The 19413-nt window shown below is 37.0% G+C and overlaps 1 long non-coding RNA gene across 1 annotated transcript in view; it reads left to right on the top strand.

Moving 5' to 3' along the window:
* Positions 1 to 19208, top strand: part of LOC121390544 — a 32153-nt gene extending 12945 nt beyond the window's left edge. The window contains exons 2-4 of the long non-coding RNA XR_005960226.1: positions 13285 to 13392; positions 17164 to 17283; positions 19060 to 19208. This is a non-coding gene — a long non-coding RNA (uncharacterized LOC121390544). The remainder of the gene's footprint in view (positions 1 to 13284; positions 13393 to 17163; positions 17284 to 19059) is intronic.
* The last annotated feature ends 205 nt before the right edge of the window (positions 19209 to 19413 follow it).

Below are 19413 nucleotides of genomic sequence, written 5' to 3'. Positions count from 1 at the left end.
GCACCACTTGTACACAGTTAATTACTGTTGAAGCTATTCACTCACATCACGCACCAGTTTTGCACAGGTAATTACTGTTAAACATACTCACTCACAGCACGCACCACTTGTACACAGTTAATTGATTTCTGGTGACCTAAATAACTGAACAGGTAATCTACTTGGTTATATAGAAAATGATATAGTAGGAAAACCCATTTTATTCGTGCGGTCTAACGTATTTTCGTATGATGCGGATATAATCGTGAAAAAAACAACGTGTTACTGATGATTTAACCGTTAACACATTTGGAAGGAAACTGATCAGTATGTGTCAAACTATAAGTATGCGCGTCTCAAATGGTCGTGCAAAAGTTGACACAACTGGACGTTTTACGTTTTACAATCATCTTGGATCAAGTGCTATTGTTTATATACTCTTCAAAAGAAGAAACGCAAAACCACATTGTCGTAACATTTGGAGAATTGATATAATTATTGAATGGTGAGTCCGATAATTACCAAATGTTCCAGGATTGTTCACAATTCACTCTAGTCCATTGTGAGTAAGTGATAGGACACACCACCAAGGTCAAGGTCATCTGGAGTCAATACCGGGTGTGGCCTCCGCGTGTGTTGACAACTGCCTGGCACCGCCTGCCCATTGAAGCAACCAGAGTACGGATGACGTCCCGGGGGATGGTGGCCCACTCGGCCTGCAAGGCTGCTGCCAGCTCGGGCAGGGTCTGGGGCTGTGGTTGTCGCTGTCGGAGGCGTCGGTCCAACTCGTCCCATAGATGCTCAATTGGGTTCAAATCCGGTGATATCGATGGCCAAGGAAGGACATTAATGTTGTTGTTCTGTAGGAAAGCCGTTGTGAGACGTGCTGTGTGAGGCCTGGCGTTGTCATGTTGGAACACTGCGTTGGCGTTGGCCATAACTGGAACGATGTGTGGCCGGAGGATCTGGTCAATGTAGCCCTGTGCATTCAGGTTGCCCTGCACGTGGACCAGGTCAGTTCTGCCAGTGTGTGAGATGGCTGCCCACACCATGACACTACCCCCGCCGAATCTGTCCACTTCCTGCACGCAGTTTGCCGCATAACGTTCACCACGACGCCTATACACGCGACATCTTCCATCATGACGTCGGAGCAGAAATCGGGACTCGTCACTGAACCACACCTGTCTCCATCGCAGTTGAGGCCATTGTCGATGAATCTGGCACCACTGCAGTCGGAGTCGACGGTGTTGTGGTGTTAAGATGACACCTCGAACTGGACGTCTGGCACGAATTCCTACCTCACGTAGGCGGTTCCGTACGGTCTGGTCGGATATCCTGCGCAAACCTGGTATTGCTGCGGCTGTGGAGGTGGCAGTAGTCAATCGTTCCCGAAGGTGGCGTACCCGGATGTAGCGGTCCTGCCCGGGGATAGTGACCCGTGGTCGACCGGATCTAGGGAGGTCACGTGTTGATCCATGTTGCTGGTAACGGTCCCACAGTCTGGAGATGGTGCTTGGGGACACATGGAATGCCCTGGCAACGGCCGTTCTGGATTCGCCTGCCTCTAGTCGGCCGATGGCATTGTTTCTCTGCGGTTCACTGAGACGTGGCATGTCCTGGATTGTCAACTGTCGGCCAGATACAGAGGCCAGGCAAGCGAACACCCTGCACTTTTATACTGTCGGTGTTCATGTTGCACGTGCAGACAACGCACGTGCAGTGGTGACATGGTTTGCACGTGGCTGCGTTTTTGCGAATATTCACATTTTGGAACTTTATTGTACAGTAGCTGCGTTTTATCGAATGTAACCGTGGAAATGTGTTTGGGACATGCAATGACCTTATATTCACAAAGCATGAACCGGTAGGAAACATAAAATCGGAGTTATAACCCATTTGTACCCTTTTGCGTTTCTTTTTTTGAAGAGTATATTATTGAGCACAGACGTAACGCTGTCAAGCTTTCAGAAATGCAGGTTTGTGATTTCAGTGAGTGGTCAAACCACGCTCCAGTAACGTTTTTGTATGAATTACACTAAAGCTGATGAATGTCATGGGACATGTATTAAGAGCCAGGCTCGAACCGGTACTGTATTCAGGTGGAATGCTGACAACGTAGAACAGATGAAGTGTGAACTGAATTAAAACAAAACAAAACAAAACAATTTTCGTGAATGTTGTAATAAAGTGGAGGCGTCGGCGATGACGGCCAATGAAGGTTTCGAGTGTATAACATTCATGCTGAACGACACACTGAGTCCTTATTGTAGTAACACTTTTTATATCTCAAATAACCCAGCTCGCCACAAACCGAAACCAACTAACAAGCCATGGGTCGATGCTAAGTGTAGGACGTTATATAATACCTATCGAACTACTTTGTATGTTTTTAACAATGAAAGAAATTTAATGAATAGACAACGTTTATGTGACGCTAAACGCCTGTATAAAAAATACGAACGCTATGTAAAAAGAAAATATCTTAGACTGGAAAGTGACAGAATTGGTTATTAAGAAAAAGTAGCCTTAGGCAGTTGTTTAGTTTATTTAAAAGACGCACACGTGCTCCGGTAACTGAATTAACTCTTGATGACTTTACAAAACATTTTAAAGATTTATATGGTTGCATTGATGATTCTCCTGATATATATTCCTGTAATGATTCAGATTGTATTTATCCTGAGTTAGATAGCCCATTCACTGAGGAAGAAATTAAGAATGTTATAAATAGTTTGAAATGTAAAATATCTCCTGGAAAAGATAATTTACTTAATGAATATTTTATGACTTTTTAAGATGTTCTTGTTCATATTTTTTGTCATTTATTTAAAGTTATATTTGAAAGTGGAAATTTTCCATATAGCTAGTCAGAAGGTATAATTATTCCACTATATAGAAAAGGAGATGCTAATATCTCGAATAATTATAGAGGTATAACACAGATCAGTTGTCTTGAGAACATATTTACGTCAGTTTTAAATAATAGACGGCTTAATTGGTCAGATGAAAATAATATCGTGACAGATGCACAGTTTGGTTATAAACCTGGTTATGGTACAGCTGATGCTATATTTGCTCTTCATTATCTAATTTCGAAAGCGTTAGGGTGTAAGAAGAAGCTGTTTTGTTGTTTTGTTGATTACAGAACAGCCTTTGGCAGTATAAATAGATATAAGCTGTTATTTAAATTAGGTCGAAACGGTATCACAGGGAAAATTCATACTATTATTCAATCTAAATATGAGGTCTTAAAGACTTGTGTAAAATTCCAATTTTGTTTTTGAGACTATTTCAGTAGTAACACAGTAACGTGAAATTGCAATGGTAAATTTACAAAAAAACTCAAAAAGTAATTGCTTTACAAGACAGAAAAACTATAGGTCATATCCTTAGACTATGTAATAATCTATCACTTAATAAAGAAACACAGTTACATTTTGTTTTGATACTTATATATCTAGTGTGTTAAATTATAGTTGTGAAGTATGGGGCTTTGACCCAGCTCATGATGTAGAAAAAGTGCATATGATTTTTGTAAAATAATATTGAATGTGAAAAAAAGGTACAATGAATGCACCTGTGTTAACGTAATTCGGAAGATTACCTCTACATGTAGTACGTAAAGTAAGAATTGTTAAATATCGGTTGAAGCATTTAGAAACAATAATTGTATCTTGAAATCAATATATGATATGTTAGAAAGTCAGGAATCGTTTAACTGACCACACTGTGTAAAACAGTTATTATTTTCGTTAGGATTTGGAGATGTATGGTTTCATCAGCAAGTTGATAATCATGTAATATTTATAAAAATAGTTCATATGCGCCTGTTAGATCACTGTGTTCAAGAAATAGACAAATTGTTGACCAATTCACCAAAATATAATATTTTAAGGCATTTAATAGATACTTTTTGTTTACAATACTATCTGAGAATATCATTACCTATGTGTTATTCATCACGTATCACAAAATGTCGTGTTTTATCGCACCAATTACTTATTGAAGAAAGAAGGTATTGTGGAACTGAACGATCACAGAGAAAATGTCGTATGTGTAATCGGGATAACATTGAAGATGAATTTGATTTAATTTTAATATGCCCATTATATTTGCATATTCGCGTATTGTATGTAAACAAATACTACTGGTTAAGACCGTCTGTTTTTAAATTAATACAATTACTGTCTGATCAGAATAGAAAACAACTTTGTAACCTTGGAAATAATTAAAATATGCATTGCATTTAAGATCTCAGTATATATAACTGTCCATCCTCCAAATACACATCCACTTGTTTATGTTTATGCTGGTGATTATTTATATATGACTTATAATATTGTATATACTTGTATACAGTTAATTACTGTTAAATATACTCACTCACACCAAGCACCACTTGTACACATCTAACAACAGTTAAAGCTACTCACTCACAGCACGCACCACTTGTACACAGCTAACAACGTTTAAAGCTACTCACTCACAGCACGCACCACTTGTACACAGTTAATTACTGTTAAATATACACATTCACAGCAAGCACTACGTGTACACAGTTAAGTACTGTTAAAACTGCTCACTCACATCACGCACCATCTGTACACAGTTAATTATTGTTAAAGCTACACACTCGCAGCACGCACCACTTGTACACAGTTAATTAGTGGTAAAGCTACTCATTCACAGCACGCCCCACTTGTACGCAGTTAATTATTGTTAACACGACACATTCACTTAAGATCACACAGCACTCGTATGTACTTAACTACTGTTAACACTGCTGGCCGCATGTGTGTACCCCTGCGAGTGCTGTAACCTGACCGTGGTGCAGGGGTGTAATATTCTCTTTGAGAATGGCCAATACAGCACAATTCCCCTTTTGGGGCACCTTGATGGCTGTGAGGTGCATCCCGTTATGCTGGATTATGGTATCCTGGTGGTTGAGTTGGGGGCATACCTGCGGGTATAACTTCCAGCAACACACCACTTTGGCCTGGATTTCAGTCAGATGGGTGGTCAGTGAGGCCCGACCTGATTAATCGGCTGGTCACGCCAAGCTCGAGAGTATACAACCCTTTGTTTTGTTTATATAGCCAAGAACAAACATTGTTTTAATTACGTTTTGAATTTGTTGCTCTTGGGGCGGTGGCTAGGGTCAGTTGGGTGATATGTTTTTTTATTGCTTGAGTATATCAATCATGTATCCCTGGCATGAATGTCTGCTGGTTATCCACAGCGTCATGTCCCCTTGTTGGACTCCGTGGTGGGTGGGGACATGGTTGATGAACATTTGTGCTTATAATTATGGCTACATACAGCTTTATACCTTCTGATGGGGCGCTTAAACGGGTCCACACTGAGGTTTCGGACTCTTCTTCATCAGATGAAGAGTTTACGAATGTGAATGTAAAAAAATCCAAGGTAATTTCTGGCAAAGCCTGGCCAAGGTTCCTTGTCATCGGATCATCCGAAGATGGGGCCTTGCAGAAATTATCACCCTTTGCCATTGGGAGGGGTTTGCAAGGGCTAGCTGGAGAGTTTAAAACAATCAAGACACTGCAGAATGGCTCTTTGTTGGTGGAGTGCGCTACTGAGTGTCATTCTAAGAATCCTCTTAGATCGAAATCCTTATGCAATGTGTCAATTGAGGTTTCACCACATTCCTCTCTTAACTCGTCTAAGAGAGTGATCTTGTCTCACAGGGTGTTGTATTGGTCAAACGAATAAGTGTTCGTTGGAATAATGAACTTGTTCCGACGAATACTTTGATTTTGACTTTTAATGTGCCAACTCTCCAAAACTCGATAAAGGCAGGTGTGACGGAGACAGCCGTCTGCACATTAACTTTTGACCGGGGTCTGAAACAACTGGAGTAGCACTTTAATGTTCGAAAGCCAGTACATGGAGTAATTAACCCAAGAAGGTTCCCTGTATTAGTTAGATGGTATCTGTATTGTTGGTAGTTTTAGAGAATTAGTGTGGCCATTATTTTGCCACTCGTCCATAAATGGCAGGACGGCCAAAGATGGGACCCAGCTGCCAAAACTCCAAATGGAGGATATAAGCTGAGAGTTCGTTCTGTATAGGAACTTGGGGTGGCAAGCGCGTATAGAGAGGCGGTGGAAACGCTGTCTGCTGGGCGAACTTTATTAGTCCAGTGGACATAGGTAACTATATTGTACTGCTCTGTAGTAACTGAAAGGTATTTTGTTGTGGCATTCAAGTATTATAACTATGTGTATTCTTGTTTTGCTTAGTTGGGGAAGGACAGCTGATAATCTAAGTCAGACCGACTAAAGTAAACTGTAGGCGTCGCGTACCCAAAATATATATAGAGAGACGTTATAATATCTATAACTGGTAATCCTAATATCATGACCTGGTAAATTATAGGTCCTCTGAATATTGGATGCAGAGAAGATTGAGGATAATAATTAATTATCTCTATAGGTGGTAATTCTAATATCATGACCGGGTAAATTGTAGGTCCTCTGGATATTGGATGTAGAGAAGACTGAGGATAATAATTAATTATCTCTATAGGTGGTAATTCTAATATCATGACTGGGTAAATTGTAGGTCCTCTGAATATTGGATGTAGAGAAGACTGAGGATAATAATTAATTATTCTAAGGTTGGGTTATGTTTTATCTGTGAGTGGTAGCTATATCCCTAATTGCCAAGTGATTAAGTTTACGTGTGGTGCTCAGCCTAGAGGTGGTGTGACACCGGTTTTAACAGGTCATGTAAGTGCTGTAACACTTACCTGGTATTATATAATACATATTTGAAACTAAACTTGTGTTGTTGTCTTTCTAGTGAATTTAACGTTGGTTAATAGTAAATATAAATATATATATACGATCCTGTTCCCTGAATACCCCTAGAGCCAGCCACTCGGGTAGAAAACTACCCGATACAGGGAGATCTATATATATATAGGATGGGATATTTGGAGAAATACTGTTACATCCATTGCGGGCTTCTGATTCTGTTACCGGGGAACTAAGTGGTGGGAACATTTGCCGGTAACGGCGTTAGAACCCCCGTGACAGCAGGGTATTTAAACATACCTTTTGTACCTTTCATACCTAATCCCTTGAGATGTTTTAAGTGTCAAAAGTTTGGTCACGGGCAGAATACATGTCATAACAGGTTGACATGTGCTTGTCGTGGTCAGTATGATCATGACAGCAAGGCATGTCAAAATGATATGGCATGTACCAACTGCAAAGGCCAACATTTTGCTTATTCACGCGAATGTCCAAGGTGGAAAGTCGAAAAGCAGGTACAGCAGGTGAAAGTTGATAAACACCTGTCTTTTTATGAGGCAAGAAAACTTGTAGAGACCTCTACAACTGTGGCGGCATGCAGGCCGTATGCTTCTGCAGTTAAGGTTTCTACAACCAGTGTTGCCTCTTAAACGGATTTAACTTGGCCCAATGGTGATGATCGATTTAAGAAGAGTTCAGACATTGCTAAAGCTCAAAAGTATACTACAAAAATTGTTAGAAACAAAGTTGTCAAGTCTACCCAAGTGTCTTTAGATTCTAGAAATCCACCAAAAGGTTTAACTGCGGAGACAGGTTCCAGTAAATCTAAGTCAGGTAAAGACGCTAAAACACCACATAAGGATTGTTCTTCAGGTCGACTGAAGAAGTCTGACAAGCAATGCATTCCTTTAGACAACCCTTATGCATCTTTCGCTTATTTGGATGAAGAGATGGATGTTTCATCTTATAATTATCCACCATTAAAAAAATCACCCAAAAAAAAGATTACACCCATATTTCCTCCCAATGACTAATTCAGTCATCCAGTGGAACTGCCGTGGGCTTAGGCCAATTTTGATGAATTAATTTTTTTAATTCAAAAATATAATCCTTTTGCAGTGTGTCTTCAGGAAACTTTCTTGAAGAATACTGATCATATTACCATAAGAGGATTTAGAGAAACTGAAAATAGGGCATCTGGGGGTGTTTCCTTTCTTGTTAATGAAAACATTCCTTAGAGTATAGTAACATTAAATACCAGCTGTGGCTGTGACGGTTACAGCTCATAAAACTATTACTCTGTGTTCAGTTGACTTGCCACCTCGTAATCATTTTAATTTTAATCCTAGGGATTTTCAAGATCTCATTAACCAGCTCCGTACTCCCTTTGTTATTATGGGAGATTTTAATGGTCACCACACTTTGTGGGGATGCGAGGATGTTAATATTAGAGGAAAACAATTAGAACACATAATTCTCAAAAATGACTTACTTTTATTTAATGATAAAAGTCATACATATTTTCATTCTGCAAGTGGTTCTTTCACTTCTATAGATTTAACCCTTAGTAGTCCTTCACTTTTTCTTGATTTCTCCTGGAAAGTTGGTTCAGACCTTTGTGGTAGTGACCACTTTCCCATTATTTTGGAGAATGATGGACCTCCATCGCTTGAAAGGGTATACAGGTGGAAGTTGGCGAAGGCAAATTGGAGTCAGTTCCAGCATCTGTGCAGCACTGCAACAATTTGCCATTACTAATGCTGATGACCCCATGTCTTTCTTCACTTCCATCTTGAAGGACATTGCAGATGAAATTATTCCTAAGACGTCGGCAGTGTCAAAGCGTTTCAATAAACCATGGTTTAATGATACATGCAAAAATGCATTCAAAGAGCGAAACAGGTTGCTTGAGAGGTTCAAACGTGAACCTACAGCAGACAACCTAGATGCATTTCGTATTGCTAGGGCAAAGGCTCGCAGAGAGATTAGACACAGTTCAGAATTCACAAACATCAATGAAATCTCTCTGAAATAGGATCCATAAACTCAAAGGTAAGGAATCTAGTAATACAGTTCATCATTTGTCTGTCAATGATATGGATGTCACGTCTATTTGTGGCATTGCCAATGCATTGGCAGACAACTTTACTCATAATTTATCTTCTGCTTTCAATACAGATGTTTTTACATTTGTCAGAACTAAAGCTGAAAAGCAGTCCATTATTTTTTCATCCAAAAATGCTGAAGTATACAACCGGCAATTCTCTATGGAGGAATTGCAGAATACTCTTCGTAGAGCCGATGATACTTCAGTAGGGCCAGATGAAACTCATTATCAGTTACTAAAACATTTAGCGGAATCATCTTTGATGGTTCATTTGAATATTTTTAATGATATCTGGATTTGTGGAGACTTTCCTTCTGATTGGAGGAAAGCAAATATCATTCCCATTCCCAAGCCTGGTAAGGATACAACCGATCCTACTAGTTATCGCCCCATCGCTTTGACAAGTTGCATTTGTAAACCATGGAACGAATGATCAATCGTAGACTTGTTTGGTATCTTGAATCTCACAAATTGCTCACTAACGTGCAATGTGGATTCAGATCTAGACGTAGCACGGTTGATCATCTTGTTAGATTTGAAACGTTTTGTAGGGAAGCTTTCGTCCATAATCAGCACTTGGGTTTCAGTTTTTTTTATTTGGAGAAAGCTTACGATACCACGTGGAAGTATGGAATTTTAAATAACCTCCATGACATGGGCCTTAGCGGTCAACTTCCTGTTTTTATTTCACAATTTTTAAAAGATAGATCTTTTAAAGTTCGGATGGGGTCAACTTTATCTGACATACACCCACAGGACATGGGTGTGCCTCACGGTAGTATCCTGTCTGTAACTTTATTTCCTGTGAAGATTAACAGCATCACCCAGTGTTTAACACCTGGTGTGGATTGCTCGTTATATGTCGATGATTTTCAGATTTGCTATAGGTCATCCAATATGAGTATCATTGAACGTGTTGCAGCTTTGTTTGAATAAACTTCATCAATGGGCAACTGACAATGGCTTTCGATTCTCAGTCAAAAACGGTTTGTATGCATATCTGCCAGAAAAGAGGTCTCCACTTAGATCCACAGTTGCTTTTGGACAAAATCCAATTCCAGTCGTGGAGGAGACTAAATTTCACTTTCCAACATTGATTTATCAGACACTTTGGAAAATCCTTCATATTTTGTTTTACCACCATGATGTATTACACCACCTAAAATTGTGTTTGATATTTCGCATCTGAATAAAGATCGTAAAGATGCTGTTGTGTACAAGCAATTTGTTATGGAAATTCAAGACAAGTACCGTGATTACATTCCTGTGTATACAGATGGATAAAGAGATGGGGGAAATCTGGGGCTTGTGCTACAGTTTTTCCATCAGACACAATACCTTCCATGAGACTGCTTGACTCAGCATCGATCTTTAGTGCTGAAGTTTGGGCAGTTATTAAAGGGACATTCCTGAGTTTGCTGCATTGTATGATTTTTCCGACTAATAAAATATTTCTACAATTAAACTTACATATTAAATATATTTTCTTGTTTAGAACATCAGTGTCTGTATATTCAATGTGTTTCTTGTCATCTCAATATTTGTAAGAAGCCCAAACTGGATTTTGTCTTCAAATAATTTCGTACGTACGAAAAAACTATATTTTAGGAAATAAGATAAAATTTAACCTAGTATAAATATTAGAACGATCAGAAACACGTTTAATATACAGCCACTAATATTTTATGCAGAAAAATATATTTGATATATAATTACAGTCGTTAAAAAGTCTGTGTTAGTCGATAATATCTAAAAAATTGCTGCAAAGTCTGGAATGTCCCTTTAAAGCCTTAGAAGAAATAAAGGATTCGATTGGATCCAAATTTATTCTGGTTACAGATTCACTTTCGTGTCTCCAAGCTTTACGCAATATGAAGCTGGACCATCCCTTAATTGGGATAGTGATACGAACGTGTGTCTTTGTATCTATAGCCAATAAACATGTTGTATTTTGTTGGGTGCCCAGCCTTGTTGGCATCAGGGATAACGAAAAGGCAGATTCTGCTGCCAAGTCTGCTTTGGATTTGCGTCATGCCAGGTTTGGTGTACCGTATACCGATTTTAAATAGAGTATTGACCTATTTATCTTTTCGACTTGGCAACATGATTGTGACGGTGCGGTTACGAACAAGCTTTATACCATCAAGCCAGTCTTGGGAGATGGCAGTCCTCCTATAGACAGTGCAGTAAGGATGAGATTGTCTTGTGTCGTGTCCACATCGGTCATACTTACTTGACCCATTCAATTAACTTAAAGAAAGATCCTCCACCTCAGTGTGAGGACTGTCAATGTACTCTGACTGTGCGCCATATTTTGGTGGAGTGAAGCATTTGTCAGTAATTCGAAAAAATTTATTTGGTCAAACAAATGTGATGGAATCATTTCGATTCCATCCAGAAATTATTGGATGGGGTCAACTTTATCTGACATACACCCACAGGACATGGGTGTGCCTCACGGTAGTATCCTGTCTGTAACTTTATTTCCTGTGAAGATTAACAGCATCACCCAGTGTTTAACACCTGGTGTGGATTGCTCGTTATATGTCGATGATTTTCAGATTTGCTATAGGTCATCCAATATGAGTATCATTGAACGTGTTGCAGCTTTGTTTGAATAAACTTCATCAATGGGCAACTGACAATGGCTTTCGATTCTCAGTCAAAAACGGTTTGTATGCATATCTGCCAGAAAAGAGGTCTCCACTTAGATCCACAGTTGCTTTTGGACAAAATCCAATTCCAGTCGTGGAGGAGACTAAATTTCACTTTCCAACATTGATTTATCAGACACTTTGGAAAATCCTTCATATTTTGTTTTACCACCATGATGTATTACACCACCTAAAATTGTGTTTGATATTTCGCATCTGAATAAAGATCGTAAAGATGCTGTTGTGTACAAGCAATTTGTTATGGAAATTCAAGACAAGTACCGTGATTACATTCCTGTGTATACAGATGGATAAAGAGATGGGGAAATCTGGGGCTTGTGCTACAGTTTTTCCATCAGACACAATACCTTCCATGAGACTGCTTGACTCAGCATCGATCTTTAGTGCTGAAGTTTGGGCAGTTATTAAAGGGACATTCCTGAGTTTGCTGCATTGTATGATTTTTCCGACTAATAAAATATTTCTACAATTAAATTTACATATTAAATATATTTTCTTGTTTAGAACATCAGTGTCTGTATATTCAATGTGTTTCTTGTCATCTCAATATTTGTAAGAAGCCCAAACTGGATTTTGTCTTCAAATAATTTCGTACGTACGAAAAAACTATATTTTAGGAAATAAGATAAAATTTAACCTAGTATAAATATTAGAACGATCAGAAACACGTTTAATATACAGCCACTAATATTTTATGCAGAAAAATATATTTGATATATAATTACAGTCGTTAAAAAGTCTGTGTTAGTCGATAATATCTAAAAAATTGCTGCAAAGTCTGGAATGTCCCTTTAAAGCCTTAGAAGAAATAAAGGATTCGATTGGATCCAAATTTATTCTGGTTACAGATTCACTTTCGTGTCTCCAAGCTTTACGCAATATGAAGCTGGACCATCCCTTAATTGGGATAGTGATACGAACGTGTGTCTTTGTATCTATAGCCAATAAACATGTTGTATTTTGTTGGGTGCCCAGCCTTGTTGGCATCAGGGATAACGAAAAGGCAGATTCTGCTGCCAAGTCTGCTTTGGATTTGCGTCATGCCAGGTTTGGTGTACCGTATACCGATTTTAAATAGAGTATTGACCTATTTATCTTTTCGACTTGGCAACATGATTGTGACGGTGCGGTTACGAACAAGCTTTATACCATCAAGCCAGTCTTGGGAGATGGCAGTCCTCCTATAGACAGTGCAGTAAGGATGAGATTGTCTTGTGTCGTGTCCACATCGGTCATACTTACTTGACCCATTCAATTAACTTAAAGAAAGATCCTCCACCTCAGTGTGAGCACTGTCAATGTACTCTGACTGTGCGCCATATTTTGGTGGAGTGAAGCATTTGTCAGTAATTCGAAAAAATTTATTTGGTCAAACAAATGTGATGGAATCATTTCGATTCCATCCAGAAATTATTTTACAATTTTTAAGTGATACTGAATTTTATTCTAAATTTTAATTATATTTATCTGTGATATTTGTATTTTTTACACAGTCCTTTACGCTCTGTTTTTATTTAACTGTTGAATTTTTTATATTGATGTTGATCATCACTTTGGTTGTCCCATTGCCATAGTCTGACACCCAATTGCCGATGTATTTTTTCGTGCTGGGGTGTCGTTAAACATTCATTCATTCATTCATTTGCATGTGTGTACGTGTGAGCTATTTTACAAATATAAAATTACCTATTATGCCATTACTAAGCTCATTGATCAGAAATGCTGTTTGTGGTATATTTTCCAGGTTGCGCGAAGGCCTTTCCTGTTTACGTAGCAGAAAGATGGTATACGATGTGTTCTGTGAAAAAAGTGAGAGAAACATGCAAGCTGTCATGTGCTTTCTGCACCGGACGTAAGCTACGATGTGTTTTATATAAACATAATACTAAACTAACAAGTCATGTAAGATACAAAAGTACACAAGCCATATATATATATATCTATATATATCTATATTTATCTATATCTATCTATCTATATCTATATCTGTCTATATATATATATATATATATATATATATATATATATATATATATATATATATATATATATATATATATATATATATACACACATACATACATACATACATACATACACACACACACACACGCCCACACACACCCACACACCTACATACATATATATATATATATATATATATATATATATAGACAAAACTACATATATGTAGTTTTGTAATTATTATATACCCTAAATTGGAATTTTGTTTTCCAAATAATAGTTCAAAAATTGTAACATTGCTAGCTAATGACGGGGATTTCTAAATTTATACAACTAGGTCAGCTGTGTTACTACGCGGACCGATGAACCACCAATTATTACACATAGGAATATAGTTCTATTTAAACAATAAACAGAAATAAGAAAGAACGAGTGAAAAGTTACCTATAATTTCAATGATATTGTTTGAAATGCTTTTTAAAGACAATGTAATAACTAAAATTCACGAACAATATAATATTTAATTTGCTCGTAATACGTCAGAAAACCTTCAGCGTGCTAGTTTTATCAACGAAAAAAAATGTCAAGAATTGTTCACTCAGTGTCTGAGTCGTCATCGGTGTGTTTTCTTTTATTGATGTTCATGGAACTATTCGTTGCTGAAAATTTTAAGTTTATATTAAATGTGCCTCCATAAATCATCGCTCCACTGAATAATCCACTTTTCGCACCCGTGTTTTGGCTTCGTACACAAATAATATAGCATATCTTACCGTAATTTCACTAGAAATCCATATTTCGTAAAAGGTACACTTTTTTAATCACAAGATTTTGTTCAAACACATCCAGGTGCATTAGTAATGTTAAAAAAAAAAATAATAATAAAAACAATTCAGTAGCAATTTTACATTGGAATTTTTCCAAAAAGGAAACGTCATGTACCCAGTTTATGGTTATGATAATGAGATGCAAAGTGACGTCATTGGAATGCTGACGTCATTTAAATTCAAAATTAACTGTATTTTTGCAATGCTGTGCCACATTAAAATAAAAACTAGTCTACTAACCTTGACCCCTGTCAAATTCCTATAACAAGCAGACAACTCTGTTTACAGGTCGGTATTTTTGTTTTTTCATAATTCTGGACAAAATATTAATTTGAAGTTTTAAAAGATGAAAGAAATAAAAGGTACCTTTTGTCAAATATATCATATCACAAAATTACGGTTGGAGATGTTTTATTTATTGAATAAGAATAAGAATTGTGTACGAAGCCAAAACAAGGGTCCAAAAAGTGATTGTCGTCGACAGTAACTATCGTGGATTAAAAGCTCGTTGGTTAGTAGTGTTCCCGTGTCAAGTTTTGGTATCGCGCTCATTAAATTGTAAATATTTGTCACCGTTTTCATCTGTTTTCAGTTCAAATGTTCCACCAAATAGCATTTTAAACAAACCAAGCACCAACTTTGTTTACATATCGCGAAGGGCATTCCCGGTAACCATGTGCTATAAACAGTAGCGTTGAATACGGTATGGTTCCGGCAGTTGAGTTGAATACGAAAAAGTGTATTTCATTTTTGTATTCAGGACTGTATTTATACAATAAGATTTAATGGGTATGAAATAAATAAATAAATAAATATATATATATATATATATATATATATATATATATATATATATATATATATATATATATATATATATATATATATATATATATACATACTGTAGAATCTTGCTGGGTCGAAGTTGAAATGGCACACAGCATTGTTGCTATACGTCGTGGTGTTCACTATTGTTCGTTTGAACACCGTACAGTGTCTGCGGAGATATTATCAACAGTTAAGAGTACTAGATATTTAGGGAACCTACGTTTGACGTCCAGTTTGTAAAATGCAAAGGAATAATTATTTTAAACGTAGATAATACTAAGCTTCAGAAGACATGTAATATTCAACAAATGGCTGTCTGTCTGTCTGTCTGTCTGTCTGTAAAAGTAGTCCGTTGGGCGACCATCAATTTTTGGGTCTGGCGAGTATGGTATCAGTTAAAAAAAGAAAGACACTAAAACGGAATTAAATGTGACAGAATACATAGCACATGCTCTATAATTTGACAGCGCCAGACTCGGCTTCTGTGGCGTTGGGCCGGGTCTTTCGAAACATAGAGCTCTAAACGTATTAAAGACATTGCATGTATATATATTTTTTTAATTTGGAAGTCGTCGGCTTATTAGAATGAAGTGGACTGTATTCACCATAATTATCTAGTAGAGCTACTATTTGACAATTGTTATTCAATGTTATGGTAATAAGGAATCAAATTTAATTAGCTTACATTATTCTGGTACAAAATCAAAACCTTGTGGTTTTAACACACTAACGTGAGCGCATACGCGCATATACAAAGAACAATTATTTGTTTCATTACTACATCGCTTATTCCAAAGGTCAGTTAACTGATTGTCGTTGTCGGTATTATTTTAAGTTTAAGCGATTTGCATGAAATAAGAACTGATCTAAAGTGACACCAAGACAAACATGATGACAATAAGTACAGTTTTTAATGCTTTGTAATATGATACCTAAGTACATCGTATATTTTGGTAAAATGGTGTGTTTTTTTTGTTGGAGGGGGGGGGGGGGGGGAGGCGTCACAGATTTATTTTTCTTTCGATATTTATTTTATTAGTAACCATTTACTGTAGCATTTACAATATTCATATTAAACGTACACGTGTGGATGCCTCGTCTATAGGAGGACAGCCACTCCGAGGCAATCCTTTACTGGAGATTTTACCCTCTTGCATCGCCACAAAGTTTATTTCATCCCTCTTGTATCGCCATAAAGAGGACTGCCACCCCGTACTAGTTTATATACTATACAGCACGCGCAGTTCTACCTTTATTCTCGTTGTACTGCATTATTTTATTTTTTTTACTTCAGAGGCAATGCAAGACAACCTGCATTACTTGGCTACCCTAGCATTTTGTCGTCACCCCTGTATTAGAAATGACATTTAATATGTATACTTTAATGGTAATTTGTAATATATATTTATGCTGGATTTCTTAAAAAAACACACAAAAAAAACAACATTATTTAAGTTGGTAAGGGGTTAAAACTTTAGAAAATGTTTTTATATAAATTTTAACTTTATTCATTATGAAGTTACATGCCAAATTATCGGTTTTCTTCTGAAGCAAACGGACTATATACGGTGAGCACATGGTTATTATTCAACAAAGAACATTCTAGTTTTCATTTTGGCTGTGCAGTTAAATTTCAATGTGATAATTGGAGGGCTAGTTGAATTTGAGAAAGGCCAGTATAATTTGTATTCAACTGGCCCTGTCGGCTACCATGATTTTTCATGTTAATTTTCAACTCTGAATTTTTAACCGTTTTCGTCTGTTTTCAGTTCAAATGTTCCACAAAATAGCATTTTAAACAAACCAAGCACCAACTTTGTTACCATGTGCTATAAATAGTAGCGTTGAATACGGTATAGTTCCGGCAATTGAGTTGAATACGGAAAAGTGTATTTCATTTTTGTATTCAGGACTGTATTTATATAGTAAGATTTAATGGGTATGTAATAAAACTGAGTGTTTACTGTGGAATTTTAATTCGATAATTATATGTACATTTACAGCCACGTGTAAGGATCTGAATACGAAGTGGTGTATGGAAAGGGTAACAGAGTCAGCCGGACAAGTAAAAAAGAGGTTATGTGAAAAATGGAAGGGATCATGCAAGAAAGAGTGCTACTAAAGTAGGAGTGCCTTATTATAATGTATACTATGTTTCCACACTGTTTCATTTCATTTCAACTTATATCCAATTAAGTTTCAAGCACGCTGTCCTGGACACACACCACGGCTATCTGGGCTGTCTGTCCAGGACAGTGGGTTACTTGTTAGTTCGTTAGTGGTTAGTGGAAAAGAAGATGTTGTAGTGGCTTTACACCTACCCATTAAGCCCTTAAGAACTCGCTCTAGGTTGGAGCCTATAGTCCGATGGCTTAACCACGACGCCACCGAGGCCGGTGTTTCTACACGGTGTATATAGATATGCATTTTATATTTCTTATATTTAATGTTACAAATGGTTCAAACTGTCAGGCTAACCTCCAATTATAAATAACAATAATGATAATAATAATAATACTAATAATAATTATTATTATATTATTATTATTATTATTAGTAGTAGTAGTAGTAGTAGTAGTAGTAGTAGTAGTAGTAGTAGTAGTAGTAGTAGTAGTACTTATTAGGGTGTGTTTGTGTGAAATATTAATATATCTATCTATATCTATATATGTGTTCTTCCATCCACCCATCCAAATAAGATTTAACTCCCTCTCTCTCTCTCTCTCTCTCTCTCTCTCTCTCTCTCTCTCTCTCTCTCTCTCTCTCTCTCTCTCTCTCTCTCTCTTCCCCGCTATATATACATGTATATGCATATGTATATGCATATGTAAATATGTGTGTATATAAATATTTATTATATATTATATATATGTATGTATGTGTGTATGTGTGTGTGTGTATGTGTGTGTGTGTGTGAGAGTGTGAGAGAGAGAGAGAGAGAGAGAGAGAGAGAGAGAGAGAGAGAGAGAGAGAGAGAGAGAGAGAGTATATGTGTGGGGGGTGGAGGGGTTGTGTGTTTGTGTGTGTATTTTTGTGTGTATGTGTTTATGCGTGTATGCATGTATGTAGGTATGTGTGTATGTATGTAGGTATGCATGTAGGTATGCATGAAGGTATGTACGTTGAAAAGTAATCGGAAAACGCAAAGACGAAGAAAGTCCATTATACTTTGTTAGTATCCTCAAAGGCACTCATATGCTGTTACACTTCAATATTGATTAAATTGATTAATATTCGTTGAATAAAGATTGCCACAATGCAATCAGATTGATATGCCTTTGTAAGTGACAGGTAATACGTACCAAGTAGAGGGATACATGTACACTAGATTAGATCGATACGTGTAAGTTGCCTTTGCCAAGTTGACCGTAGTGTTTCCCATAGCTTGTTTTAGTCTGGTGCGGCACAATGCATCAATAGTCTAGCGCCATCTTGCCTCGATGAGCGCCATGCAGTTTTGCTATAAAAACTCATTTTCAATAATAACAATTCTAAAATTGCCTTTATATAAGACTCACAAAATGTATTATTAATTAATAAAATGTCCTTGGTTTGCCATTCGTTTATTAAGAGAAGCTCATCAATTACATTTATTTTTATTTAAATTAAATTTGTTTTTGTCTTTAATGAGACAACAAAGTGTCCTGAAAAGGGTGAAATTGCCCCAAAAGTATTGTCAACCATGCCAAACCGACAAAAACCGTTTATAGCATTCTGAAAGTTTCTCATGTAATCTGTATAAAACGGTTGGACATATTTTAGGTAATATGTATATTACCTGATTTCATTTGTTAGGTAATATGTACATTAACTGTATGAATCATTAATGCGTTTATTCCAAACTGAATGGTAATACAAATGTGATTATGTTTCTTTCTTTCATTCTTTTTGTTTTGTAGAAAGAAAAAAAAACTGAACTGATATTCGAAAGAAGAAATCGAAGAAAATAAAAGTCAAGGACGGGAACACGTCGACTTGAATTAAAGATTATAATTATTGTAATGTCTCTATATTACTGACACGTTAAATTAAAACAATATCTGCAGTAGCCATGTTTGATTTTTATTTGTTATGCATAATAGACAAACAATGTGTTCATTAGAAAGAACGCAGCCCACTGGTAAAGCGGTCGCCTAATGAGCGGTCGGAGTAGGTTCGATCCAGGTCGGTAGGCAAAGAGGGCTATGTTTCGTTCCAACCAATGCACAATGAGTGGTATATCGAAGGCCTGATATGTGATATCTTGTCTGTGG

The sequence above is a fragment of the Gigantopelta aegis genome, chromosome 15, assembly GCF_016097555.1.
Source record: "Gigantopelta aegis isolate Gae_Host chromosome 15, Gae_host_genome, whole genome shotgun sequence".
Lineage (NCBI taxonomy): Eukaryota > Metazoa > Mollusca > Gastropoda > Neomphalida > Peltospiridae > Gigantopelta > Gigantopelta aegis.
Note: the sequence above shows the minus strand (reverse complement) of the source record. Positions and strands in the feature narration are given on the sequence as shown.